At 44.8% G+C, this 27,983-nt stretch overlaps 1 protein-coding gene across 2 annotated transcripts in view; it reads right to left on the reverse strand.

The window, feature by feature from the left end:
• Nucleotides 1-15,121, reverse strand: part of CTIF (cap binding complex dependent translation initiation factor) — a 354,845-nt gene extending 339,724 nt beyond the window's left edge. For both annotated transcript variants that reach the window (XM_073619271.1, XM_073619262.1), the window contains exon 1: nucleotides 14,996-15,121. The gene's annotated coding sequence lies outside the window, so the exon portion shown is untranslated. The remainder of the gene's footprint in view (nucleotides 1-14,995) is intronic.
• Nucleotides 15,122-27,983: the final 12,862 nt, after the last annotated feature.

Raw genomic sequence — 27,983 nt, forward strand, 5'->3', positions numbered from 1 at the left:
TGAGACCGAGGATTTGTGTGTGTAAACACATAAATTCCTCTTCTGACAGGGGAGGAGAAACAGAATGGTCTGTTTTTACTAAGTAGGAACGATCTGGCTCCTCCTCTAGTCAGTCACTTCTCCTCACAGTTAGAAACACACAGGAGGGAACACACTTAACCCCTTGATCGACCCCTAGTGTTAACCCCTTCCCTGCCAGTGACATTTATACAGTAAATCAGTGGCTATTTTTAGCTCTGATCGCTTTATAAATGTCACTGGTCCCAAAAAAAAAAAAAAAAAAAAAAAAAAAGTGTCAAAAGTGTCCGATCTGTCCGCCGCAATGTCGCAGTCCCGATAAAAATTGCGGATCGCTGCCATTACTGGTAAAAAAAAAATAATAATGAAAAAAAAAATGCCATAAATCTATCCCCTATTTTGTAGACGCTATAAGTTTTGCGCCAACCTATCAATATACGCTTATTGCAATTTTTTATTACCAAAAACCATGTAGAAGAATACATATCGGCCTAAACTGATGAAGAAATTTGTTTATTTTCTTTTTTAAATTGGGATACTTATTATAGCAAAAAGTAAAAAAATTGTGTTATTTTCAAAATTGTTGCTCTTCTTTTGTTTATAGCGCAAAAAATAAAAACCAGAGGAGGTGACCAAATACCAAAAGAAAGCTCTATTTGTGGGGGGGGGGGGGGGGTGGGAGAGGACGTAAATTTTGTTTGGGTACAACGTCGCACGACCGCGCAATTGTCAATTGAAGCGACACAGTGCATTATCGCAAAAAAATGGCCTGGTCAGGAAGGGGGAAATTCTTCTGGGGCTGAAGTGGTTAAAAAGCGTTATTAAACCCAGGACACTGCATTCACTGGTCTCCCACAGTACATATAACATGGAAATGCAATTATTTTAGTAAGTATAAACTGCTAAATATACTTTTTCTCATCAGCAGTATATAACAGTCTTGTGATCTATCAGTGTCTGGCTGAGCCCTGGTTAAAGCTTGTAGGAGGAGTTTTCATTCTCCTCTGACTGTCCTATGAGGCTGCAGGACCCCTGAACCTCTGTCCGGACAGTGCTGATTGGCCCTGTGCTGATCACGTGCAATTTTTTTTTTTTTTTTTTTTTATTGGGGGGTTGGTCACCAGGTGCCCATCTCTGCTTGGATCCCCTAGGTGATATGAGTGGAAGTCTGCCCCCCTCCCTCAGGTCTCAGAAGACTGTGGGAACATGCGAAAAAACACAGCATGGCTTGTGCATGCAGTATATTCCCACATGGAGTCACAGCCGGCTTCCCAGAATAAAGATGATGGCACCGGGAACCTGAAGACTGTTGAAGAACTGGCCCGAGTGAGGATGGCGCTAGATCTTTGGACAGGTAAGTGTCCTTTTATTAAAGGTCAGCAGCTACAGTAATTGTAGCTGCTGATGTTTTAATTTGTTATTGGGTTGAAGATCATCTTTAATTAAAAAGAAAAAAAAAAAAAAAAACACCAAATGTTACACTATTGACATAGCAATAATAAACACACCATGGGCACTATCTTTTGTAGCATTGAGAGGTCAAACCCAAAGTCACTGTATCCACAATAAAACAAAATGCCAAAAGAAAAAAAAAAAAAAAAAAAAAAAAAGTACAGTATCAAAATATCGAATTCCCAATAATCTATTCTATATATACCAAAACAAACACAAATTGTAATCGCATCCAAAAGGACAAAAATGCACATCACAAAAAAAAAAAAAATGGGGTTGATTTACTAAAGGCAAATTGACTCTGCAGTTGCTCCAGAGCTTAGTAAATAAGCAGAAGCTCTGCTGACTTTCATCATCCAATCATGCGCAAGCAAAAATGCAATTTTTTTTATTTTCCTTGCATGCGATTGAGTATTCTTTGTAAAGTGAAGCTTTACTGTCTTTACTAAGCTCTGGCGCAAATGCGCTTGCAGAGTGCAAATGCACGGTCTAGTTGCCTTTAGTAAATCAACCCCTATATATTGTACAAGTGGTACAGAACACTAGAAAAAGCAATATAAAAAAAAAAAAAAAAAAAAAAAGAAAAGTAAACAAATGGCCAATAATTGCTATCCCTCCTCCGTCACAGCCTATACAGTAAAATCTGACTTTGGCTGAAAAGATGATCCCGGCATTGTAGAGAGCAGCAGTGACTGGTCTTTATTACAGGAAGAAAGTCATTTCTGTATGTGTCCCCATTGGGGAGATTTTCTATCCACTTCCTGCCCACCATGGCATCCAAAAAATAAACAGGGAGGAGCAGTAGTCACCTGGACAGAAAAAGAAACAGAAAAGGAAACAAAACAAAAAAAACAAAAAGAAAACAAACAACACCGGTGGTGTTCTGTTTGATATGTGGGTGCATGTAACTCAGCACAAGGCTTTAGTGATCCTCCAGAAGGCACACTGTAGAGTCAGTACAGAGCGTGGAACTAATTTTATCCTGATCTGCAGATGGAGTAGTGCATTAGAGGAGGGACGCATTCTCGATCCAGCTAGACCTGGGAGCGTTGGCAATCTGCCTGCATCCAGAGGTGGTCATCTGTCCCTATAGCTGTATGTAACCACTGGATGTTCGGATACATGCACACAGCCCCGGTTTTGGCTTTGTACAGCACCCCCTGTTTGCAACTGTCCACAATCACATGTGAATGAGGCCTCATATTATGGACACACACAACCCCCAGGTGGACAGAGGTGGCAATTATGGCCTGGAGGTCTCACTGTATCCAAGGCACACAAGTCGGGAAGGCGGAAGAAGTCAGGACACCAGTCTCCAACTATTACCAAAACATCACATCTGGGTGGAGTGATCCTTTAAGCGTCATAAGCTAGTGCCAGGATACAACAAGATACAGTTGTGTTCAAAAGTTTACACACCCTGGAATGTTTGGCCTTGGTATAGACACAGGTGGCACACACAGGTTAAAATGGCGATTAAAAAGGTTAATTTCCCACATTTGTGGCTTTTTAAATCACAATTAGTGTCTGTGTATAAATAGTCAATGAGTTTGTTAGCTCTCACATGAATGCACTAAGCAGACTAAACACTGAGCCATGAGGAGGTAGAAAAGAACAGTCAAAAGACCTGCGTAATAAGGTAATGAAACTTTACAAAGATTGAAAAAGATATAAAAAGATATCCAAAGTTTTGAATAGGCCAGTCAGTACTGTTTAATCACTTATTAAGAAGTAGAAAATATGCGGCTCTTTTGAGACCAAGCCATGGTCAGGTAGACCAAGAAAGATTGCAGCCACAACTGGCAGAATTGCCCAGAATACAATGAAGAAATACAGGCTGCTCTCCAAAAAAAGACGGTGTGGTTGTGTTTAAAGGGAGCACAATTCAACGATACTTGAACAAAAAAAGAGCTGCATGGTTGAGCTGCCAGAAGGAAGCCTTTACTGAACCAATGCCACAAAAAAGCCAGATGAGGCATGTCAAGGTGTTGTTGGGCATATTGTAACCTGTTTTTTTTTTTTTTGTGGAAGGCTTCTTTTTGGCAACTTGACCATGCAGCACCCACCCCCCCCCCCCCACCCCCAAGTATCATCGTATTGTGCCCCTTAAAAACAACCACACCATCTTTTTTCCAGAGTAGCCTGTATTTCTCCTGAGGTTACCTGTGGGTTTTTCTTTGTATTCTGGGCAATTCCTGTGGCAGTTGTGGCTGAAATCTTTCTTGATCTACCTGATCTTGGCATCGAGATCCCTAAATTTTCCACTTCTTATTAAGTTATTGAACAGTACTGACTGTCATATTCAAGGCTTTGGATATCTTTTAATATCCTTTTCCATCTCTGTAAAGTTTCATTACCTTGTTACACAGGTCTTTTGACTGTTCTTTTCTACCTCCTCATGGCTCAGTGTCTAGCCTGCTTAGTGCATTCATGTGAGAGCTAACAAACCCATTGACTATTTATACACAGACACTAAATTGTGATTTAAAAAGCCACATGTAGGAAATTAACCTTTAATTGACATTTTAACCTGTGTGTGCCACCTTCTGTGTCTGTACCAAGGCCAAACATTCCAGGGTATGTAAACTTTTCATCAGGGCCATTTGGGTGATTTCTGTTATCATTATGATTTAAAAGGGATCCAAAAACTGTGATGATAAATGGCTTCATGCTATTGCTATCCTTAAATAAAAAAAAGACAGTTTTTTGGCATGGTCAGTCGTATTTTCAATATTAATGCCAAAATTTCACAATTTCTGCCAGGGTATGAATACTTTTTCAAGGCACTGTAGCTGTGACTGGCCACAGCTATCACATAGTACAGGTGCGATTTGATTTGATTGGCCTTGTCTGTACCATGTGATCCATGCGGCAGATCACAGAGATCATAATAGTACACAATGAATGAAAGCGGTTCAGCGTGTACATTTGACATGCGATCGCCGATTGATCACATTGTACCGGGGCCAGCCTGGTACACCAATCTGTCCTCCGCTAGAGTGAGCAGGAGGCGTGCAATTGGGAGGACGTCATAGGACTATAGGCCTGGACGGGAGCCCCCCCCTACCCCCCCACAAGCTGCAATTGCAGTGGACGGGGGTGTTCATGTGGTACAACCGCAGCAAATATTATCCGTCAAGTCGTACTCAATGGACAGCAAGCCCGCCGAACGTGACCCATTCAATCGAAGGTAGGCCTTTGTGCGGCAATTGTGGGGTTATAACAGGCAGTGAGGAGGAATGCGGATCACTTTTCAGGAGGAACAGCTTTTTAGAAGCAAGTCTAAAGAACAAAGCGGGCAGCTGGCATCTGAATAACAGCCCAGGCCACTGCCGTTCCAGCCACTGGGACACTACAAGTCCCAGCACACCCTGCTTACCTCTGAACACTGCATGAGGCACGGGTGAGTGAAGGTAAACTGGAATTCCTGGAATACAAATCCATCCCTGACACTGCACTGTGCCCAGGAGCAGCTGGGGGGACTAGGGGGGGGGGGGGACAGAGGCCTCGAAAAGTACCCTTCATTCCCCACCACAGAAACCGATATCTGGCAGCCAAGTCAATACATTCACAACTAGTAATAACACAGTGCCCCGCGCCTCATCATAGAACTAGTTACTAATAAAATCACAGGATAAATAATATACTCGAGAGGTCAAAGTGCAATTTGTTCTTTCCAGCCCTGATGGGTTAAACATTGAATCCAGCAAACATGACAAGACACCAGGACCCAGGTCTGCCCTACACTCATTCCCCATAAAGGACCTGCACACCCCCACAATGGAGGCCACATGGTAATATGTAACATGCTTTGTTACTTCTCACTGCTGCTGTTCTTCTGCATGCCTCTTTGCAGCCACTTCCTGTCTACCTGCACCCTAGTGAAGGGTGCATGGCATTTCTAACGGCGGGTTTAGCAATAGTGACAAGAGCGGACCCATGCCTGTGTGCTGAAACGGGCACTTCTAGTTTTCATCAAAGGCCCAGATGAGAGAGAGAGAGAGAGTGACAAAGCAGAATAATAACTGGGAGACGGGGACACAGCGTTGTCACCGGGCCCAGATCTAGAGGGGTGCTGGGGTGGGCTGTGCCCTCCCAGATTTTATCAATGCCGCCCAGGGCTCTATGAGTGCATCCACTGATCCATGAGGCACTCCGATGGGGACAGTTGATGTAAAAGGGGGGCTCTGATGGGGACAATTGATGTAAGGGGGGGGGGGGGGCTCTGATGTTAATGTAAGAGGGGTTCTAGGATGGAGCAATTAATGTAAGAGGGGTTCTAGGATGGAGCAATTAATGTAAGAGGGGTTCTAGGATGGAGCAATAAATGTAAGAGGGGTTCTAGGATGGAGCAATAAATGTAAGAGGGGTTCTAGGATGGAGCAATTAATGTAAGAGGGGTTCTAGGATGGAGCAATTAATGTAAGAGGGGTTCTAGGATGGAGCAATAAATGTAAGAGGGGTTCTAGGATGGAGCAATAAATGTAAGAGGGGTTCTAGGATGGAGCAATTAATGTAAGAGGGGTTCTAGGATGGAGCAATAAATGTAAGAGGGGTTCTAGGATGGAGCAATAAATGTAAGAGGGGTTCTAGGATGGAGCAATAAATGTAAGAGGGGTTCTAGGATGGAGCAATTAATGTAAGAGGGGTTCTAGGATGGAGCAATAAATGTAAGAGGGGTTCTAGGATGGAGCAATAAATGTAAGAGGGGTTCTAGGATGGGGACAGTTAATGTAAGAGGGGGGCTCGAAAAAAAAAAAATTAAAAAAAAGGGGAAGGAAGAAAGATGGTGTTAATGTTCAGGAAAAAAAAAAAAGTGAACACCCTACACCCTCCCCCGATCACCACTGTACTTACCTCTGGTGGATAATATACAGTCAGTGCCCACGCAGCCAGTGTAGCGGTCTCTATCTTTTGCCTGAACTGTGTTTATAAACAATGTTACTTGATAGCTCTCTATTCTCGTCTGAACAGCATTTATAGAGAAATACAAAGTAACATTGTTAATAAACACTGTTCAGATGCAGTATAGAAGGATACAAAGCAACATTAGTTATCTCTCATCTGCCCAAAGTTTATACATAATGTTAGTTTGTAGCTCTCTACCATGTGTCTGGAAAGTGTTTATAAACATTGTTACTTTGTATCTTTCTATCTTGTGCCTGAACAATGTTTATAAACAATGTTATTTTGTACAGTTGTCCTCATTAGTTTGCATCCCCTGGCAGGAATCGTGAGATTTTGGCATTGACATTGAAAATATGATGGATTACATGAAGCCATTTATTATCACATAGTTGTTTGGCTACTTTTTAAAATCATAATGGCAGAAATCACCCAAATTGAAATGAGCCAAATTTTCCATCCCCTGGAATGTTTGGTACAGACACAGAAGGTGACACACACAGTTTAAAATGGCAATTAAAAGGGTAATTTTCCACATGTTTTTTTTTTAATTGCAATTAGTGTCTGTGTAGAATAGTCAATGAGTTTGTTAGCTCTCACATGGATGCACTGAGCAGGCTAGACACTGAGCCATGGAGAGGAGAAAAGAACTGCCAAAATACTTGCGTAACAAGGTAATGGAACTTCATAAAGATAGAAAATGATATAAAAAGATACCCAAAGCCTTGAATATACCAGCAAGTACTGTTCAATCACTTATTAAAAAGTGGAAAAATTTTGGAAATACCAAGCTAAGGTCTGGTAGATTAAGATTGCAGCCACAACTAGCCAAAGGAATTGTTCGGAATGCAATGAAAAACCCACAGGTAACCTCAGGAGAAATACAGGCTGCTCTGGAAAAAGATGGTGTGGTTGTTTGAAGGAGCACAATACGATGATACTTGAACAAAAATACCAAAAAAAAAAAAAAAAAGCCTTTACTGCGCCAATGCCACAACAAACCCCAGTAACAATATGCCCAATAATACCTTGAGACATGCCCCATGGCTTCCAGCACACTGTAATCTGGAGTGATGAGACCAAAATAGAGCTTTATGGTCAGCCATGAAGAAGGACCAACAAGGCCTATAGTGACAAGAATACTATGCCTACTGTGAAGCATGGTGGGGGCAAGATGAATGCAGCATGTTATCAGAAAATACTGGCAGACAATTTGCATTCTTCTGTATGAAAGCTGTGCCTGGGATTCTTTGGATTTTCCAGCACGACAATGACCATAAGCACAAGGTCAAGTTGACCCTCCAGTGGTTACAGCAGAAATAGGTGAAGGCTCTGGAGTGGCCATCACAGTCTCCCGACCCCAATATCTTCGAGCCACTCTGGGAAGATCTCAAACGTGCGGTTCATGCAAGACGACCAAAGACTTTGCATGGCTTGGAGGCATTTTGCCAAGATGAAGGACAGCTCTACCACCTGCAAGAATTCGGGGCCTCGGACAATTATTACAAAAACTGCACGCTGTTATTGATGCTAAAGGGGGCAATACACAGAACTAAGGGGATGCAGAGTTTTGAACAGGGGGCATTTCATGGGTTTACTTGCTGCCATGTTTTGTGTTATGATTGTGCTGTTCTGTTATTGCCTACAGTTGAATATGAATAGAAAATTTATACATACTGCATGTTACCAATTCTCCAAGGGTATGCAAACTTTTGAACACAACTGTATCTTTCTATCTTGTGTCTGAACAATGTTTATAAACAATGCTACTTTGCATCTCAACCTGAACAATGTTACTTTGCAGCTCTCTCACACCTGAACAGTGTTTATAAACAATGTTTTTTGTGTTTGTCCCACGTCTGAACAGTGTTGATAAAAAATGTTACTTTGCATCTCTCTATCCCTCGTCTGAACCGCGTTTATAGAGAGAGATACAAAGTAAAACTGTCTATTAACACTGTTTATACGTGGGACAGAGAAATACAAAGAAACATCGTTTATACACACTGTTCAGACATGAGAAAGATACAAAGTAACATTATTTGTAAACATTGTTCAGACTAAGATACGAAATAGCATTGTTTATCTCATGTCTGAATAAGATTTATAAACAATGCTACTCTGCATCTCACTCTGAACAATGTTTATAGAGACATTAGAGCTGCACGATTCTGGCTAAAATGAGAATCACAATTTTTTTTGCTTAGAGGATAGATCACGATTGTCTCACGATTCTCGCGGCGTAACATCATCTTTCACATTAAAACAAACAAAAAAAAAAAATTTGGGATAACTTTACTGTTTTGTTTTTTTTTTTATTTTATTCATTGAAGTATATTTTTTCCCAAAAAATTGCCTTTGAAAGACCGCTGGGCAAGTACAGTGTGACATAAAATATTGCAGCAATTGCCATTTTATTCCCTAGGGTCTCTGCTAAAATATATATAATGTTTGGGTTTTCCAGGTAATTTTCTAGCAAAAAACATTGATTTTAACTTAAGAAAGAAGTGTCAGAAAAAGATTTAGACTTTAAGTGGTTAAACTTCCTGCATTTACACTTTGTGGAAAACTTGGCAGACTGCCTGGATTATTTACACAGAAGTTCTATCTCTTTGATCTAAGAAGGAAGCTCAGTTACAATGTTTCAAGTTAAAGACTTGGCAGACTGCCCGGATGCTTTCTTTTGACAGCTGAGTGAGCAGATAAAGTCTCTCCATATGTTTTTATGAAAGAATCGGCAAAATCTGCAGGAGTGATTGTCAGGGGGGTTGAATCGAGATCACGATTTTTTTTTTAACAATTAATTGTGCAGCTCTAAGAGACATACAAAGTACCATTGTTGATAAATACTGTCAGGACCATCTTAATAGCATCACGGGCCCCTGGGCAAAGTAATGCACAAATGTATGCACCTACTCTCATAGTTGCTAGAGTTAAACATTTATTTATTCGGTCTTTCGATAAAATTGATTTTAAACAATACAAAAAGCATTCCATAAATAAAAGACTAATCGAATCACAAAGGGCACAGTACAGGGGTGGAGGCAGAAGGGCACAGTACAGGGGGATCAGGAGGGCAGAATACTGGGATCAGGAGGGCACAGTACAGGGGGGTCAGGAGGGCAGAATACTGGGATCAGGAGGGCACACTACAGGGGTGGAGGCAGAAGGGCACAGTACAGGGGGATCAGGAGGGCACACTACAGGGATGGAGGCAGAAGGGCACAGTACAGGGGGGTCAGGAGGGCACAGTACAGGGGGATCAGGAGGGCACACTACAGGGATGGAGGCAGAAGGGCACAGTACAGGGGGATCAGGAGGGCACACTACAGGGATGGAGGCAGAAGGGCACAGTACAGGGGGGTCAGGAGGGCACAGTACAGGGGTGGAGGCAGAAGGGCACAGTACAGGGGATCAGGAGGGCAGAATACTGGGATCAGGAGGGCACACTACAGGGGTGGAGGCAGAAGGGCACAGTACAGGGGGATCAGGAGGGCACACTACAGGGATGGAGGCAGAAGGGCACAGTACAGGGGGGTCAGGAGGGCAGAATACTGGGATCAGGAGGGCACAGTACAGGGGTGGAGGCAGAAGGGCACAGTACAGGGGGATCAGGAGGGCACACTACAGGGATGGAGGCAGAAGGGCACAGTACAGGGGGGTCAGGAGGGCAGAATACTGGGATCAGGAGGGCACACTACAGGGGTGGAGGCAGAAGGGCACAGTACAGGGGGATCAGGAGGGCACAGTACAGGAGTGGAGGCAGAAGGGCACAGTACAGGGGTATCAGGAGGGCACAGTACAGGGGTGGAGGCAGAAGGGCATGGTACAGGGGGATCAGGAGGGCAGAATACTGGGATCAGGCAGAAGGGCAAAGTACAGGGGGATCAGGAGGGCACAGTACAGGGCTGGAGGCAGAAGGGCACAGTACAGGGGGATCAGGAGGGCAGAATACTGGGATCAGGAGGGCACAGTACAGGTTCCAGGATGCTGCTCAAGACAAGGCCATCCTGGGACAGCTTAGTAAAAAGCATGACTGGCACGACAAATCCTGGGACAGTATGATATAATGCAAGACTATCATGGGGCCCCCCTGCACCTGGGGCCCCTGGGCAGTGCCCAGGGGTGCCCATGGATTAAGACAGCCCCGAATACTGTTCAGACTGAGATAGAGAGACACAATGTAACATTGTTCACATAGGAGGAGAGATATAAGTAACATTGTTATAAACAACGTGCAGACTGGAGATGGAGGGATACAAAGTAACATTGTTTATCAACACTATTCAAGCATTAGAGATACATGGTGGCATTGTTTCTCTCATGTCTAAACAATGTTTATAAACAAAGCTACTTTGTATCTCAGCCTGGACAATGTTTATAGAGGCATACAACGTAACATTGTTGATACTGTACAGACTGAGATAGAGAGACACAACGTAACACTGTTTATAAATAATGCTCAGATAGGAGGAAGAGAGATAGAAGTAACATTGTTATAAACAATGTGCAGACTGGAGACAGAAAGTAACATTGTTACTTTTGTATCTATTCTGCTTTATTATTGACAGATCAAAGGGATTGAGTCCCATCTGTGAGTGAGGTCCCTAAAAGAATCCTGACACATAAAAAAACAAAATGTAATATTGTCCCTATTTAACCCTTTATTACTTCTCAGTTACCACAATCGCCCCCAATTCACTCATGATTTTTTTTTTAATCTCTGTAACTATTCATATTTATACTTCATTTTTTTATTAAAATGTTATTCATTTTTTGTGTGCAGCATTGAAGTCCCGTTTGCACCATGTGCAGTGACTGGCATTTATCTGATCAACACCAGTCGCCACCGGGCCTGTTCACAGCACAACGCTGCCCTCAGGCGGGTTGGAAAATGCAGATGTGCCGCCATGTTTCCACAATGCACCTGAAGCCGCCATCTGTTTTTTGCACAGCATTGCCATAAAGTTACAAAAAAAAAAAAAAAAAAAAAAGTGAGCCTTGTGATTTAACAAAAAAAAAAAAAAAAAAAAAAATCAGGGCAAAGCGCCCCCTCTCCCCACATCCAGCACACAACAGACACCGGACAGAACGCTAAAATTATTCCGACATACAGCCAGTTTGAGCGCAAAAAAAAAAAAAAAATTAAAAAGGTCGTTCTTTCTTTCACTTGTAACTCTGCAATGTTTTTCAGCAGGACCCTCATGTTGGGGGAAGTTCCAAATTCTTACTGCTCTAACAGTAAAGAAGCCTTTCTGCAATCTAAGCTCAATCCCTTCACAAGATGATATCACTAAAAGGAAGCCTTTCTTGCCCTAAACAATATCTGTGTTACTTTGATTCAACCAGGTAAAACCAAGATATATGTGTGTGAGCCGCTCAGGCGGTATGACAGGGATATGCAATTAGCGGACCTCCAGCTGATGCAGAACTACAAGTCCCATGAGGCATAGCAAGACTGACAGCCACAAGCATGACACCCAGAGGCAGAGGCATGATGGGACTTGTAGTTTTGCAACAGCTGGAGGTCTGCTAATTGCATATCCCTGCTGTATGAGAATGAGTGAGCTCTGGTGGGCGGAGTGAAATGCACTGGGGGGGTGTGGCCTGGCAGGGGCGGGGCTCCAGGCTGAGACTGCCATTCACTGTCACACAGCAGCAGGCTTTGACTTGATGTGCAGCTCCTGAGACACCTATCACTCTCTACCATGTGACATACACTCCCCGGCCACTTTATTAGGTACACCTGTTCAATTGCTTGGTAACAAAATTAGCTAATCAGCCAATCACATGGCAGCAACTCAATGCATTTAGGCATCTAGACACAGTGAAGACGACTTGCTGAAGTTCAAACTGAGCATCAAAATGGGGGAAGAAAAGGGGATTTAAGTGACTTTGAACGTGGCATGGTTGTTGGTGCCAGACAAGCTGATCTGAGTATTTTAAAATCTGCTGATCTACTGGAATTTTCACGCACAACCATCTCTCGGGTTTACAGAGAATGGTCCGAAAAAGAGAAAATATCCAGTGAGCGGCTGTTTTGTGGAGGAAAATACCTTGTTGATGTCAAAGGAGAACGGTGCAGACTGGATCAAGATGATAGAAAGACAACAGTAACTCAGATAACCCCTCATTACATCCAAGGTATGCAGAATACCATCTCTGAACACACACGATTGGTCCCCCAGGGTTCTGTGCTGGGACCAATCCTATTTAATTTGTTCATAAACGACCTGGAGGATGGGATAAACAGTTCAATCTCTGTATTTGTGGACAATACTAAGCTAAGCAGGGCAATAACTTCTCCGCAGGATGTGGAAACCTTGCAAAAAGACCTGAACAAATTAATGGGGTGGGCAACTACATGGCAAATGAGGTTCAATGTAGAAAAATGTAAAATAATGCATTTGGATGGCAAAAATATGAATGCAATCTATACACTGGGGGGAGAACCTCTGGGGGAATCTAGGATGGAAAAGGACCTGGGGGTCCTAGTAGATGATAGGCTCAGCAATGGCATGCAATGCCAAGCTGCTGCTAACAAAGCAAACAGAATATTGGCATTAAAAGGGGATCAACTGCAGAGATAAAACGATAATTCTCCCGCTCTACAAGATTCTGGTCCGGCCGCACCTGGAGTATGCTGTCCAGTTCTGGTCTCCAGTCCTCAGGAAGGATGTACTGGAAATGGAGCGAGTACAAAGAAGGGCAACAAAGCTAATAAAGGGTCTGGAGGATATTAGTTATGAGGAAAGGTTGCGAGCACTGAACTTATTCTCTCTGGAGAAGAGACGCTTGAGAGGGGATATGATTTCAATATACAAATACCGTACTGGTGACCCCACAATAGGGATAAAACTTTTTTAGCAGAAGAGAGTTTAACAAGACTCGTGGCCACTCATTAACATTAGAAGAAAAGAGGTTTCCCCATAAATTACGTAGACCAGGGATCCTCAAACTACGGCCCTCCAGCTGTTGCGGAACTACACATCCCATGAGGCATTGCAAAACTCTGACATTCACAGACATGACTAGGCATGATGGTAATTGTAGTTCCTGAACAACTGGAGGGCCGTAGTTCGAAGACCCCTGACGTAGAGGGTTCTTTACTGTAAGAGCGGCAAGGATGTGGAATTCCCTTCCACAGGCGGTGGTCTCAGCGGGGAGCATTGATAACTTCAAGAAACTATTAGATAAGCACCTGAATGACCGCAACATACAGGGATATACAATGTAATACTGACACATAATCACACACATAGGTTGGACTTGATGGACTTGTGTCTTTTTTCAACCTCACCTGCTATGTATGTAACAAGGCATCGAAACCTTGAAGCAGATGGGCTACAGCAGCAGAAGACCACACCGGGTGCCACTCCCGTCTGCTAAGAACAGGAAGCTGAGGCTACAATTTGCGCAGGATCACCAAAATTGCTGAGTCTACGCCACCAAGAATGAAGGCAAAGGGGGGGGGGGGTCCAACCCCGGTACTAGCAAGGTGTACCTAATAAAGTGGCCGGTGATATATATATATATATATATATATATATATAGATATATATATATATATATATATATATATATATATATACACACACACACACACAAGAGAGGGCTTTGACGACCACCCAATCTATACGTCTCGAGTGTTCAGAGCTAAGGATGAGCTCCGGCGTGTTCGCATGGCGCACGTGCCGAGCCCGCCAGGAAGTCGGCACGGCGCAGCGCTAATCACAGGCAGGGAGACATTTCCCGATCTCTGCAGCCGCACATCGGGAAATGTCTCACTGCTTGTGATTAGCGCTGCGCCGTGCCGACTTCCTGGCGGGCTCTGCACGTGCGCCATGCGAACACGCCGGAGCTCATCCCTATTCAGAGCGCTCTGCCACAGACAAATCCCGGTCGGTGGTTATGATTGGCCATCCAGTGATCCTGCCGGCTCCCAATCACATGATCAGGGTGATCACATGATCAGGAAGTCTGCCCCGCCCCCTGGCATAAGGTTAAAGGGTCATCGGGAAGGGGGTTGAGCAATGACAACGTTATGGTGGAATGATCCGGCCCAGAGCAGAGATTTGGGGGGGGGGGATGGGGACAGATGAAGTAGTTAAATTTCTAGGATTCTGAGCCTGATGAAGGGGGTCCCCAAAATGCATAGGGATAAAAGGGGGGGGTCCCAAAACGCGTCAGTGCATCTAATGAACACCAAGCCAATTCTGGACAGTTTTTTTTTTTTTGGGGGGGGGGGGTCATCTTTACCTTTAAATCTATTGGGCCCCTGGGGGCCAAAGACTCCAGCCCAGCACTGACCCCCCCATCCCCCCACCTCACAGAAGAGTACCTGTCATCACACAATGGAGGAGAGGCTGATTGGTCAGCAGGTTAGTGGGTGGAGGGGGGGTCCATGGCACCACACAATGGGGGCAGCCGGTCATGTCACCCCCCCCTAGGAGGCATACAGAGCCCCCATCACCACTCACCCCCTGACAGGTCCTCTTTATTTACCCCCCCTGAAAGTTCCAGGCAGAGGACAATGACAGGGCACAGTGCCCACAGCCCAGGACCACAGGGGGCCACCACCACCTCCTCCCCGCCCCCCGGGGTCCCCCTCTCTACTCACCCCAGAAGAAGAGAAGCCACTGCCCGGAAGGGCCGCCCGCCGCACACTGACACTGGAGGAGCCTGACAGAGGATGCCTGGGCGTGACGTCACCGGAACCGCCCACAACCCGCACCACGTGGAACCCTAGAGCACGCCGGGAAGTGTAGTCCTCTGCCCCGGGAGAGTGGGCGGGGCTGTTCTGCAGTGTCAGTAGTGCTGCTGGATGTAGGGATAAGAGCTCTGTGTATGTGTGTGTGTGATCACATGACCCAGGAGAAGCCTACACTCACCTATTACATTATATATACTGTATATACATAGCTCCCAACTGTCCCTGATTTGGAGCAACGTCCCTCTTTCCTCCTCATTTGTCCCTCATTTTGGTCTGATCTATAGAGTTGTATATAAAATGCACTTTTTATCTATCAAAAAGTGTTTCCCAGCGCTAAACCTTTCATCCAAATTCTAAATCGCTGCATTTGTACATTTTAACCACTTGCTTACCGGGCACTTAAACCCCCACTCCTATCCAGACCAATTTTCAGCTTTCAGCGCTGACGCACTTTGAATGACAATTGCGCGGTCATACAACACTGTACCCAAATGAAATTTTTATCATTTTTTAATCACAAATAGAGCTTTCTTTTGGTGGTATTTGATCACCTCTGCGGTTTTTATTTTTTGTTAAAAAAATGTAAAAAAAAATGAATTCATTAAAAAAAAAAAAAAAATTATATTTTGTTATAAAAAATTAAAACCGGGTAATTTTTCTCCTTCATTGATGTACGCTGATGAGGCGTCAGTGATGGGCACCGATAGGCGGCAGTGATGGGCACTGATGGGTGGCAGTGATGGGCACTGATGGGTGGCAATAATGGGCACTATCAGTTACACTGATAGGCAGCACTGCTAGGTGCCACTGATTGGCACTACTGGTGGGCATTGATAGCTGGCACTTGCGGGCACTGTTAGGTGGCACTGTTAGGTGGCACTGTTATGTGGGTACAGATGAGGCAGATGTGCCTCTTCCTCTTCGGGACCGATGTCCCTCACATCCGAGCCGGTGATCCGGCTGTCAGCGTGAGTAGAGAAAAAAGCCGATTACCGATCTTTTGTTTACATCATGTGATCAGCTGTCATTGGCTGACAGCTGATCACATGGTAAGGGGCCGGGATCGGCCCCTTACTTGGATCAGTGATCACCCAAGTCTCAGTGACTCGGTGATCACAGTGCGCTCGGCGCGTGCACAGGGGAGGCCGTCATATGACGGCCTCCCGGGAATACAGGTCCGCGGCCTGTGGCCGTCATTCGGCCATAGCGCGGATGTCAAGTGGTTAAAAGCCAACATAAAGGAATGGTAGTGGTAAAAAAAAAAAGTCCTTGTGGATTTAATTAACCATATTTTTGGTTAATTCTCTTTTAAGGGGGTGTGGCAGGGGGCGTGTCCTATGCCTACATACATTTGTTAGTAGGTGTCCCTCATTGCCATCTCAAAATGTTGGGAGGCATGTATATGTATGTATGTATATATACATACATATACGGGGCTTTTTTTCAGCGGGAACGCGGGGGAACGCAGTTCCGACACCTCCAGCACTAAATGTATATAAGGGGTGTGCTGGAGGGTCTATTGATGCTGGCTGCTGGGGGATCTATTGTCACTGGTAGGGATCTGTTTTTGTGTGAGGGTCTATTGTTGCTGGGGGGGGGGGGACTTGTGTTGCTGGTAGGAATCTACTATTGAGGGAGAGGTCTATTGTTGCTGTATGCTGATGGGTGCTGGCTGCTGGGAGATCTGTTGCTGCTGGGGGGTCTAATGTTGCTGGGGTGGATCTTTTGTTGCTGGGGTGGTATTTTGTTGTGGGTGGTCCATTGTTGCTGTGTGTGTGTGGGGGGGGGTGCATTGTTGCTGTGGTGAGGTCTATTGTTGCTGGGGGGACCTATTGTTGCTGGGGTGGGGTCCATTGTTGCTAGGGGAGTCTATTGTTGTGTTAGCGATCTATTGTTGCTAGGGTGGGATCCTATTGTTGCTGAGGGGACCTATTGTTGCTGGGATGGGATCCATTGTTGCTGGGGAGAGTCTATTGTTGTGTGAAGGATCTATTGTCACTGGGTGGGTTCTATTGTTACTGGGGGATATATTGTTGATGGCTCCAGGGGATCTATTTTACTGCTTTTCTTGTTATTCCAAATTACATACAAATTATTTAGCACCGCAAAATGATACTTGGGACAGTACATGGAGGTAGGTAGGGGGTGGGACCAAGGGACGGTGCTCAGAGGAGCGTAGGGTGCGTAGACAGGGGGGAACTCAGAAGGGGGGAGTTCCTGCACCTATTCTCTGAGAAAAAAAAAGCCTTGTATATATAGATAGATAGATAGATAGATAGATAGATAGATAGATAGATAGATAGATAGATCTTTCACACACACACATCTGAACAGTGTTTATAAACAATGTGTTTTGTATTTATCCCATGTCTGAACAGTGTTGATAAACAATGTTACTTTGCATCACTCTATCCCTTGTCTGAACCGTGTTTATAGAGAGATACAAAGTAAAATGTTTAGATGTGGGACAGAGAAATACAAAGAAACACTGTTCAGTTCAATGTAACATTGTTCAGATAGGAGAAGGAGAGATATAAGTAACATTGTTATAAACAACGTGCAGACTGGAGATAGAGAGATACAAAGTAACATTGTTTATCAACACTGTTCGAGCTCGCTCTATCTATCTATCTATCTATCTATCTATCTATCTATCTATCTATCTATCTATCTATCTATCTATCTATCTATCTATCTATCTATCTATCTATCTATCGATATATATAGAGAGAGAGAGAGCTCAGTAAGTGATCAAAAATGCTACGAAATGTGTACACTTTTCCTAGCTTAGAAATATAGTGTGTGTGTACAAAACAGATTACAGCACACACATACAAAAATGACATTTATCCTGCAATGCTCGTTAAAAACATCTGAACATATTCAAAAAATACAGAGGGTTTGGTCACACTATATGGTCATATAGTGCTAAGCCCACTTATTGCGACAAAGTACCCTGAATTAGTGGGTCCTACCCTAGTAATAGAATGGAAGGTCCTGCATCTCAACCATGGGAGGCAAACTCCTCTTATGTGGGAGAACTGAAGGGATTCCTCCTATGCACTGGTGGCCACTAATAAGAGGTTCTTTCATTCATTCAAGTAGAAAATGGGGCCAGCTGGCAACAATACTAACGCCCGTCCAATCGGGGCGTGAACAGCGCTGTGACGTCAGCACGTCGCTCCTCCCGAGTGTGGGTCTGCAAGTCCATACCCCCCAACATTTTGAGATGGAAATGAGGGACACCTACTAGCTGGAATGTATGTAGGCATATGACATGCCCCCTAACACCCCCCCCCCCCCCCCCCCAAGGAGAATTAACCAAAAAAAAGGTCAATCAAATCCACAATGGCTTTTTTTTGTGTTTTTTACCACTACTCTTCCTTTGTATCGGCTTTTAAAATTTACAAATGCAGCAATTTAGCACGGGGAAACACTTTTTGAAAGATAAAAAGTGCATTTTATATACAGCTATATACATCTGACCAAAATGAGGAGGAAAGAGGGACAGAAGGACATTGCTCCAAATCAGGGACAGTTCCTCGAAATCAGGGACAGTTGGGAGATATGCAAGTCGTGCCTCTGACCACCTTCAGGATCTATGGTCTACAGCGTCAATGGGCTCAATTAGACATCTGAAGTCCCTGGAGGGAAAGGCCCTGGCTGGGTATTGGCCATAAGTGTTAAAGCTTGTGCAGCTGGTAAGCGTGCATTCTCTGTGCTGGTGGATTCACTTTGTCCGTCCTTAAAGTCACAGGATTTTCCCCAACCTTTGTTTTGTGTATTCATTTTCTATTGGAGGAATTTTCAAGGTTTCACTGTCCACTGTAGGACTTTATATGTCCCATGATTCATGTATTGGGACTTGTTGTTATTTTTATTCATTTATTGATTCATATTTGTTTACATTCACATTTGGGTAATATGTCACTTTGAGAGCGCATCACCGGCGCACACGCACTCTGACGGAAGCACATCACCGGCGCACACGCACTCTGACGTAAGCACATCACCGGCGCACACGCACTCTGACGGAACAACATCCCCAGGCCGTTCCTTCAGAGCTCTGTGCCGCGCATGTGCGGGAGGATGTCATTGTGGCCTGGCCGTTTAATTGGTCGCAGCCCGCGAGCCTGGAATGAAGACCGGTGAAGGTGAAAGCCTCTGCAGCAGTGACAGCGTGCCACTGGAGGGCTTCGTTTCAGGGTAAGTCTTTCATAATGTGCTAGTATGCATAATAGAGTTTTTTTTTTTTTTAACGTTTACTACCACTTTAATCGCTGAAAAAAATGGCAAACCACCGTCCCGCAACTTGAACGGGTCACGTTAAGCAGCGGCGCCACCCTTCAAATGTGACATACCATTTAATTGTTGCCGCTGCACGTGTATAGCCCTAAGCGGCTGTATGCCCTTGTTTAGGTGGGCAGTCAGGAGGCAGTAAAACTGTAGCTCAGCTGCCTGCTTTTACCCCATACCCCGTCTGCACGTCTGAACGAGCCCTTAAAGACAGGTGAGAGATGGGAAGCAAAAGATTCCAGACAACAGAAAAAAAAACAGCAAAAAAAAAAAAAACATTTCTACGTTTTTTTCTGATATCCGTTGTGTTTCAGGCTGTGTGTGCAGCATTTTTTGGCATTTTTCCATGCTCTCTGCCTCTTGGCCATTTTTGCTTTTTTTTTTTTCAAAACCGCGATGAAGGGAGATTTCACAAATCGGACACCGCAGGGCCAAACCCTAATACTAGAATAGCGGGCAATGCACCTGCCGGTCTCAGAAGGAATGTATAACGGTAAATACCCCGGGGGGGTCAAATGGTTTCATTCTGGTTGTCAGGGAGACATTTATATCTGAGCGGCTTTCATTCACCCACAAGGAAATTTGGCAGCCGTATGTGGCCACCAGCAATCGTGATGAAGGATTTTAGATCTCAAGGCGGGACTATAATCAGGACAAATTGAAAACCTAATGGCAGGCAATTTGCAGTCATAGTTTAAAATGACTTTGTGGCCTGTAACTGAAAACAAGCTTCTGATTCATGATATTTTGTGTTTGAGGGAAATTATTAAACTGCTGAATGGACCTGCATTGCATGCAATTATTATTGTTTTTTAAGGTAGTCATAGGCTTTTAAGGGAGGAGTATGTTACAGTAATATGGTCTATTAAACATACAAGGCTGACTTGGTCCCATAATCACTCAGATGGCCTCAGAGCACAAAAAACTGAGCTACTATATAGCACAATGGTGATCTTAACAAAAAAAAAGGGTAATAAATGGGCAGTCATAGGAATAAAAGGGAAAAGCATAGGCAAATGTTAAAATATAAGTCTAATAAATGGGCAATCATGACAGTACAATGGCATCTAAAGAAGGAATTGAGGCAGTATGTGAGCAATACACTGCAACTTGTGATTATATATGAGCAACAGGCAGTTATAAAAATATGTGGGCAACAAAACAGCAATACCTAGGAAACAAATGGGCAATCATGACAATATAATGGCTTCTAAAGGGGAAATTGAGGCAGTATATGAGCAATACACTGCCACTCGTGATTATATATGAGCAACAGGCAGTTTCAGCAATACAGTACGTGGGCAACAAAACAGCAATACCTAGGAAACAAATGGGCAATCATGACAATATAATGGTATCTAAAGGAGGAATTGAGGCAGCAGGTGAGCAATACATTGCCACTCGTGATTATATATGAGCAACAGGCAGTTATAACAATACGTGGGCAACAAAACAGCAATACCTAGGAAACAAATGGGCAATCATGACAATATAATGGTATCTAAAGGAGGAATTGGGGCAGCAGGTGAGCAATACATTGCCACTCGTGATTATATATGAGCAACAGGCAGTTATAACAATACGTGGGCAACAAAACAGCAATACCTAGGAAACAAATGGGCAATCATGACAATATAATGGCATCTAAAGGGGGAATTGAGGTGGTATGTGAGCAATACACTGCCACTCGTGATTATATATGAGCAACAGGCAGTTTCGGCAATACGTGGGCAACAAAACAGTAATACCTTGGAAACAAATGGGCATTCGTAACAATACAATGGTACCTACAGGGGGAATCGAGGCAGTATGTGAGAAATGAACTGCCACTCTATATTATATATGAGCAACAGGCAGTTATAACAATACGTGGGCAACAAAACAGCAATACCTAGGAAACAAAGGGGCAATCATCACAATACAATGGCATCTAAAGGGGGAATTTATGCAATATGTGAGCAATAAACTGCCAGTCCTGATAATATGAGCAACAGAAAGCCAAGCGTGACAATATGCGAGCAACAAAAAAGCAATACCAGGGCTATATATGAATACTCAGTCATGACAATACAAGGGCAGCTAAGGGCAATCCCGGTGTCTTGCCGAGAATGTTCCCTCGGCGGATAAGTTCCCCCCTGTACTGCGCAGGCGCAGCGCCTGCGCAGTACATACTACTGTCAGCCGCCGGAGATAGCCGAAGCTCAAATGCTTCAATCAGCTGTACACGGCGCCTGCGCTCTGGGTCCAGGTTTCTTCCCCACCATCCAAGTGGACCTAGAGGGGGAATCTAAAAGTGCAGAGCGCAGCGAGGCCGTGCCCGAAGCGTGGCAAGCGAAGCGAGCCCGCAAGGGGCCCTCTTACAGGCGCCGTGTACAGCTGATTTTCAGCTGTTCTGCTTCGGCAATTTCCGCCGATACCTACTGCGCAGGCGCAGTAGAGGGGGGAACTTATACGCCGAGCAGAACTTTCTCGGCAGAACACCGGCAATATGTGAGCAACAAATAGGCAATCATGACAACTTCCACTAATCCACTATTGGTATTGGTAAGCTGCAATATAATAGTTTTTTAAAGGGCCTAGATTGCACGGTTGTTCGTGCCAAGCTGTCCCATGTCCAGACCCGCTTGTTCTCCAGATGGGATTGTCACACGGGGGAAAGAGGTCACGTCTTGGAGAGCTATACCATTTTATGCTGTTTTATACTTCACTAAATCAGATATGAGGAGATAACCCTTGGGTGTGCATACAATTATCAATTTTTTTTCTCTTTTTTGTGGGATTGTCACATACCTGTCTTTAGGGAGGTAGTCCACCATCTTGTGTCACTCACTTTCCTGGCCCAAGGCCCAACTCCGTACATGTTCCTGTCCTGAGGTCTGTTACCCAGAATAAAGAATGTCTTTGACTTTCTATATCCTCAGCCATCCGCCCCAGCAACATTGAACAGTGGATTTTAAAGTGATATATGAACTTTGCTGGTCTTAAAAAATGCGAGTGGCATTTTACTTTTGGTTTTATTCATAAATAAATCAATCAGTAAGCACTATGCCAGTTTCTATTGTTTTTTGAGCATGTGAATGATACTGATCCTATACCCACCACCTGAGCTGTTGATGATTATCAGAGTCCCAGAGGAGATAACAGGACCCAGTTTGGGGATGATCTAACTGGGGATGTATAGATCTGATTAATCATATGGGAGCATGATGTGACCTTTGTTGTGAATATTGAGGTGAGAGCATACCTAAAGGGGTTCATTTTGGTGGAGGCTTCAACTTTAACAAAACTTCTGCAATTGCTTGAAATGCTTTGTCAATGGATTTCATGGAGGTTCATGACTTTATTGGACACAATAATAGTTCTTGGATTACGAATTTATTTTATTATAGTATCACAGTATAACGCAAATATTTTACTTTATTGATATATTGTACCACACATACATTGGATATTATTGTTGTCTATTTTCATGGTATTGCAGCATATTCTCTATTTAATTCCTGTATGCCAAGGGTAAGGGGCCTAGATTACGTGGCTGTTCGCGCCAAGCTGTCTCAGGTCCCGTCCTGCTTCTTCTCCAGATAGGATAGTCACATACCTGTCTTTGGGGAGGAACTCCACCACATTATGTCACTTACTCTCATGGCCCGAGGCCGACCTCCATACCTACAGTATTCCCAGTTTAGGCCTGTTACCTGGAATAAAGAATGTACAGCCAAAAAGTATTTTTAATGTTTTTGTGTATCAATTCACGTTCAAACGGTAACACATCTTCTTCACAGTACACAAAGTGCAGAACACTCAGTAAAGTACACAAAACCGTTGCAATCAGCCATCTTCCCAGATGTTACTAGTGAGTCCCCACAAGTGGTTCCACACACAGTGTGTTCTTCAAACCGAGACCCGAAGCCATCCTGAACCAAGCTACAGACCTTCTAGGCGAAGGTCAGTAGTGGCAAAAATTCCTCCACCATCTCCCTATTTGCCCATTTCATCTTCTAATGGCAGTTAAGTTCTGCAAATGGCCCTCTAAGTCTTTCCACAGGCCACAGACCCACATGTTTGTCCGGTGTCCTGTTCCTATACCTGAGCTCCCAGGCCCCATCTACAGCTGGCATTAAAATGGCATAGGCTCTACCCACTACATCACCAAAGGATGGCCTACAAATAAAGAGATTGATCGAAAAAAACAGAACGTTGCAACCAGCCATCTTCCCAGATGTTTTCAGTCAGTCCCCACAGGTGGCTCCACACACAGGGTGTTCCTCAAACATAGGACCCAAAGGTGTCCTGATAGGGTTGCCACCTGTCCGGGATTAACCCGGACAGTCCGGGTTTGACTCATGTGCCCGGGTTTTGTACTGCTTGACACCCAGGCAAATTACTCAACGCAGACCAGGGACAGACCATTCGGGCAGGGGGGAACATTAGAACAGCTGCCACTGTTAAGACAGCAGAAGAGGCATTTCTTCTAAATACACTGTGCCTGTGGTGTGTGTTGAGGATCCGAAGCTCCTTTCTGTCTCCCCCCCCGCAGTATTCTGCAGGGTCTCTCTGACTCAACCCCCCCCAGGGCTGTCTTTAAGGCAGGGCAAAAGAGGCAGCTGCCCTGGGCCATTGTTGTGGGGCCCAATGCAGCTGCCTCATACTTGCCAACTATCCCAGTTTAAATTCCCTCATCTCTAGAGGTTTTAGTCTCATGCTGTGTCCTAATATCTCAGTGTGAAGTTCTGGTACTAATGCTGCCCAACTCTGCCCTATGGATGAATCACCTGCAGACCCTGTGTTTATATGTAATTACCTGCATTGATATGTAAATAGCAGCGGCATTCATATGTAAATAGTGGTGGACCAACAGCATCCTATGTAAACAGAGGTGGTATTCATATGTATATCATGCCCCCCTGAAGTCGTATCCACCATCACCTATACTGAATGCTGCCCACTGGGGAGATAAAGAGGCATGCTCGAAAGCCCTGCCTACAACTGTGGTCATTAAGCCTATCATCAGCCTGTTCTGCAAAGGTAAGCAAATTAGTGGGGGGGAGGGTAGTGTGGGGTGTGCAGAGGTAGGCAGAGAAGGAATTACAGTTTGGGGTGCACAGGTGAGCAAGGTCCAGTCCATGGTGTGCAGGCAGTGAGGAGATGATGTGCTGTAACCTCTAGCAACCAATCAGTAAGCAGTAATGATGTGCAGTAACCAATCAATGAGCAGTATTCATGTACAGTAATCTCTAGCAACCAATCAGCAAGCAGAAATCATGTTCTGTAACCTCTAGCAACTAATCAGTGAGCCGAAATGTTTGCTGTAACCTCTAGCAACCTGGTCAGTGAGCAGTAACGATACACTGTAACTTCTGACAACCAATCACAATCGCTGTCTGATCTGATTCAATAAATTGATTTTGAGTCTAGCTGCTATTTATTGTATGTCTCAGAGCAGGCGGAGAGCAAAACTGCATGGGGGGGGCCAAGAAAATGTTTGCCCAGGGTCCAATCAATATTAAAGACGGCCCTGACCCCCCCCCCCCCCCATCCAATCACTACATGCAGGTAGACTGGATGAGCTGAGTTTTTTTTTTTCATGACAAAAGTCTCCTAGGGTGGAAAGCTGTAAACTTTCAGGAGCATTTGTTTTGCTGATGCATTGAAGGGGTAAGTTGACAGGAGAATAGGAAGACATACTGTGTGTGGGGGTGGGGAGTCTGCAGCCCAATCACAGTTGACAGATAAATTCTAAGCCTGAACACCTGTCTGTCAAACATCCCCAAATCCTCAGTCCAGATAATGTGAAGTCATTTATGACCATTCATTTAACCCTGTGTGTATGTGGTTTCAGTGTAACTTCTGATTGTACAGACTTCGAGCTTGGATAACACAGGGTTATATGAATGGTCATCAATTACCTTCACACCTTCCTTACAGTATATAGATATGTACTTCTTATACCAGATTGTTTTCATTGAGCAGTATTGTTGTATACAGTAGTGCATGAGATTTTTTTGATTATAGACATCGCTATCTGACCACTTCTAAGCCCCCCACTCCCCCCCCGCCCCAGCTTGTATCACCCCCAGACCACTTCATACAGACACCACTCGGAGCTGCTTCCTACCCCCCACCTGAGGGACATCATTCCATGGTCACTTACCTTCCCTTCTCTTCCCAACATCTCTCCCTGGTCACCCCACAGACACTGCAAGAAATCCTTCCCCATACTGCCCCCATCATACCCTCCATACTGCCCCATCATACCCACCACAGTCCTCTTCTGTACATACTGCCCCATCATACCCACCACACTCCTCTCCTGTACATACTGCCCCCATCATACCCACCACACTCCTCTCCTGTACATACTGCCCCCATCATACCCACCACAGTCCTCTCCTGTACATACTGCCCCTATCATACCCACCACAGTCCTCTTCTGTACATACTGCTCCCATTATACCCACTACACTCCTCTCCTGTACATACTGTCCCCATCATACCCACCACAGTCCTCTACTGTACATACTGCCCCCATCATCCCCTCCTTACTCCTCTCCTGTAAGTACTGCCCCCATCATACCCACTACACTCCTCTCCTGTACATACTGCCCCCATCATACCAACCACAGTCCTCTCCTGTACATACTGCTCCCATCATACCCACCACAGTCCTCTCCTGTACATACTGCCCCCATCATACCCACTACAGTTCTCTCCTGTACATACTGCCCCCATCATCCCCTCCATACTCCTCTCCTGTAAGTACTGCCCCCATCATACCCACTACACTCTTCTCTTGTACATACTGCCCCCATCATCCCCTCCGTACTCCTCTCCTGTAAGTACTGCCCCCATCATACCCACTACATTCCTCTCCTGTACATACTGCCCCCATCATACCCACCACAGTCCTCTTCTGTACATACTGCTACCATTATACCCACTACACTCCTCTCCTGTACATACTGCCCCCATTATACCCACCACAGTCCTCTCCTGTACATACTGCCTCCATCATACCCACCACAGTCCTCTCCTGTACATACTGCCCCCATCATACCCTCCACACTCCTCTCCTGTAAGTACTGCCCCCATCATACATATCCACCACAGTCCCCTCTGTACTCCTCTCCTGTAAGTACTGCCCCCATCATCCCCACCACACTTCTCTTCTGTACATACTGCCCCCATTATACCCACCACAGTCCTCTCCTGTACATACTGCCCCCATCATCCCCTCCACACTCCTCTCCTGTAACTACTGCCCCCATTATACCCACTACACTCCTCTCCTGTACATACTGCCCCCATCATTCCAACCACAGTCCTCTCCTGTACATACTGCCCCCATCATACCCACCACAGTCCTCTCCTGTACATACTTCCCCCATCATACCCTTCACACTCCTCTCCTGTAAGTACTGCCCCCATCATACATACCCACCACTGTCCTCTTCTATACATACTGCCCCATCATCCCCTCTGTACTCCTCTCCTGTAAGTACTGCCCCCATCATCCCCACCACACTTCTCTCCTGTACATACTGCCCCCATTATACCCACCACAGTCCTCTCCTGTACATACTGCCCCCATCATCCCCTCCACACTCCTCTCCTGTAACTACTGCCCCCATTATACCCACTACACTCCTCTCCTGTACATACTGCCCCCATCATTCCCACCACAGTCCTCTCCTGTACATACTGCCCCCATCATTCCCACCACAGTCCTCTCCTGTACATACTTCCCCCATCATACCCTTCACACTCCTCTCCTGTAAGTACTGCCCCCATCATACATACCCACCACAGTCCTCTCCTATACATACTGCCCCATCATCCCCTCTGTACTCCTCTCCTGTAAGTACTGCCCCCATCATCCCCACCACATTTCTCTCCTGTACATACTGCCCCCATCATACCCATCACAGTCCTCTCTTGTACATACTGCCCCATCATACCCACCACAGTCCTCTCTTGTACATACTGCCCCCATCATCCCCTCCATACTCCTCTCCTGCAGATTTAGATATAAAGGGAAACTCTGTGGATTCAGATGTAAGGGAAAACTGCAGAATCAGATGTAAAGGGGAACAAACCCTGTGCATTCAGATGCAGAAGGGGAACTATGTTGACTCTGATGTAAAGGGGGACTCCTGTAATTAACTCCACATGATTAGAAATGTTATTTAATCACAAAATTGCTGTGCATTGCTTTGTACAGAGGTAATACATTTAATGTAGTACAAAAAAAAAAATTGGCGTGTGCTGTTGAAGTGTTCGGGTTTGGCTTGACGAAAAGGTGGCAACCCTAGTCCTGAACCAAGTTAAAGACAAGCTAGGCCAAGGTCGGGGTTGGCAAAGTTCTTTCAACTTCTCTGTATTTGCTCATTTCTGGTTCTCGTGGCACTTCATCCCTGCAAAGGGCCCTCTCAGTCTCTCCACAGGCCACAGACCTACATGTTGTTGGTCAGGGGTGTCCTGTTACTATACATGAGCTCCCAGGCCCCATCCACAGCTGGAATTAAAAGGGCATAGACTCTACACACTACATCACCAAAGGATGGGCTACAAATAAAGAGATTGATCGAAAAAATAGAGCATT

The sequence above is a fragment of the Aquarana catesbeiana genome, linkage group LG01 (assembly GCF_042186555.1).
Source record: "Aquarana catesbeiana isolate 2022-GZ linkage group LG01, ASM4218655v1, whole genome shotgun sequence".
Lineage (NCBI taxonomy): Eukaryota > Metazoa > Chordata > Amphibia > Anura > Ranidae > Aquarana > Aquarana catesbeiana.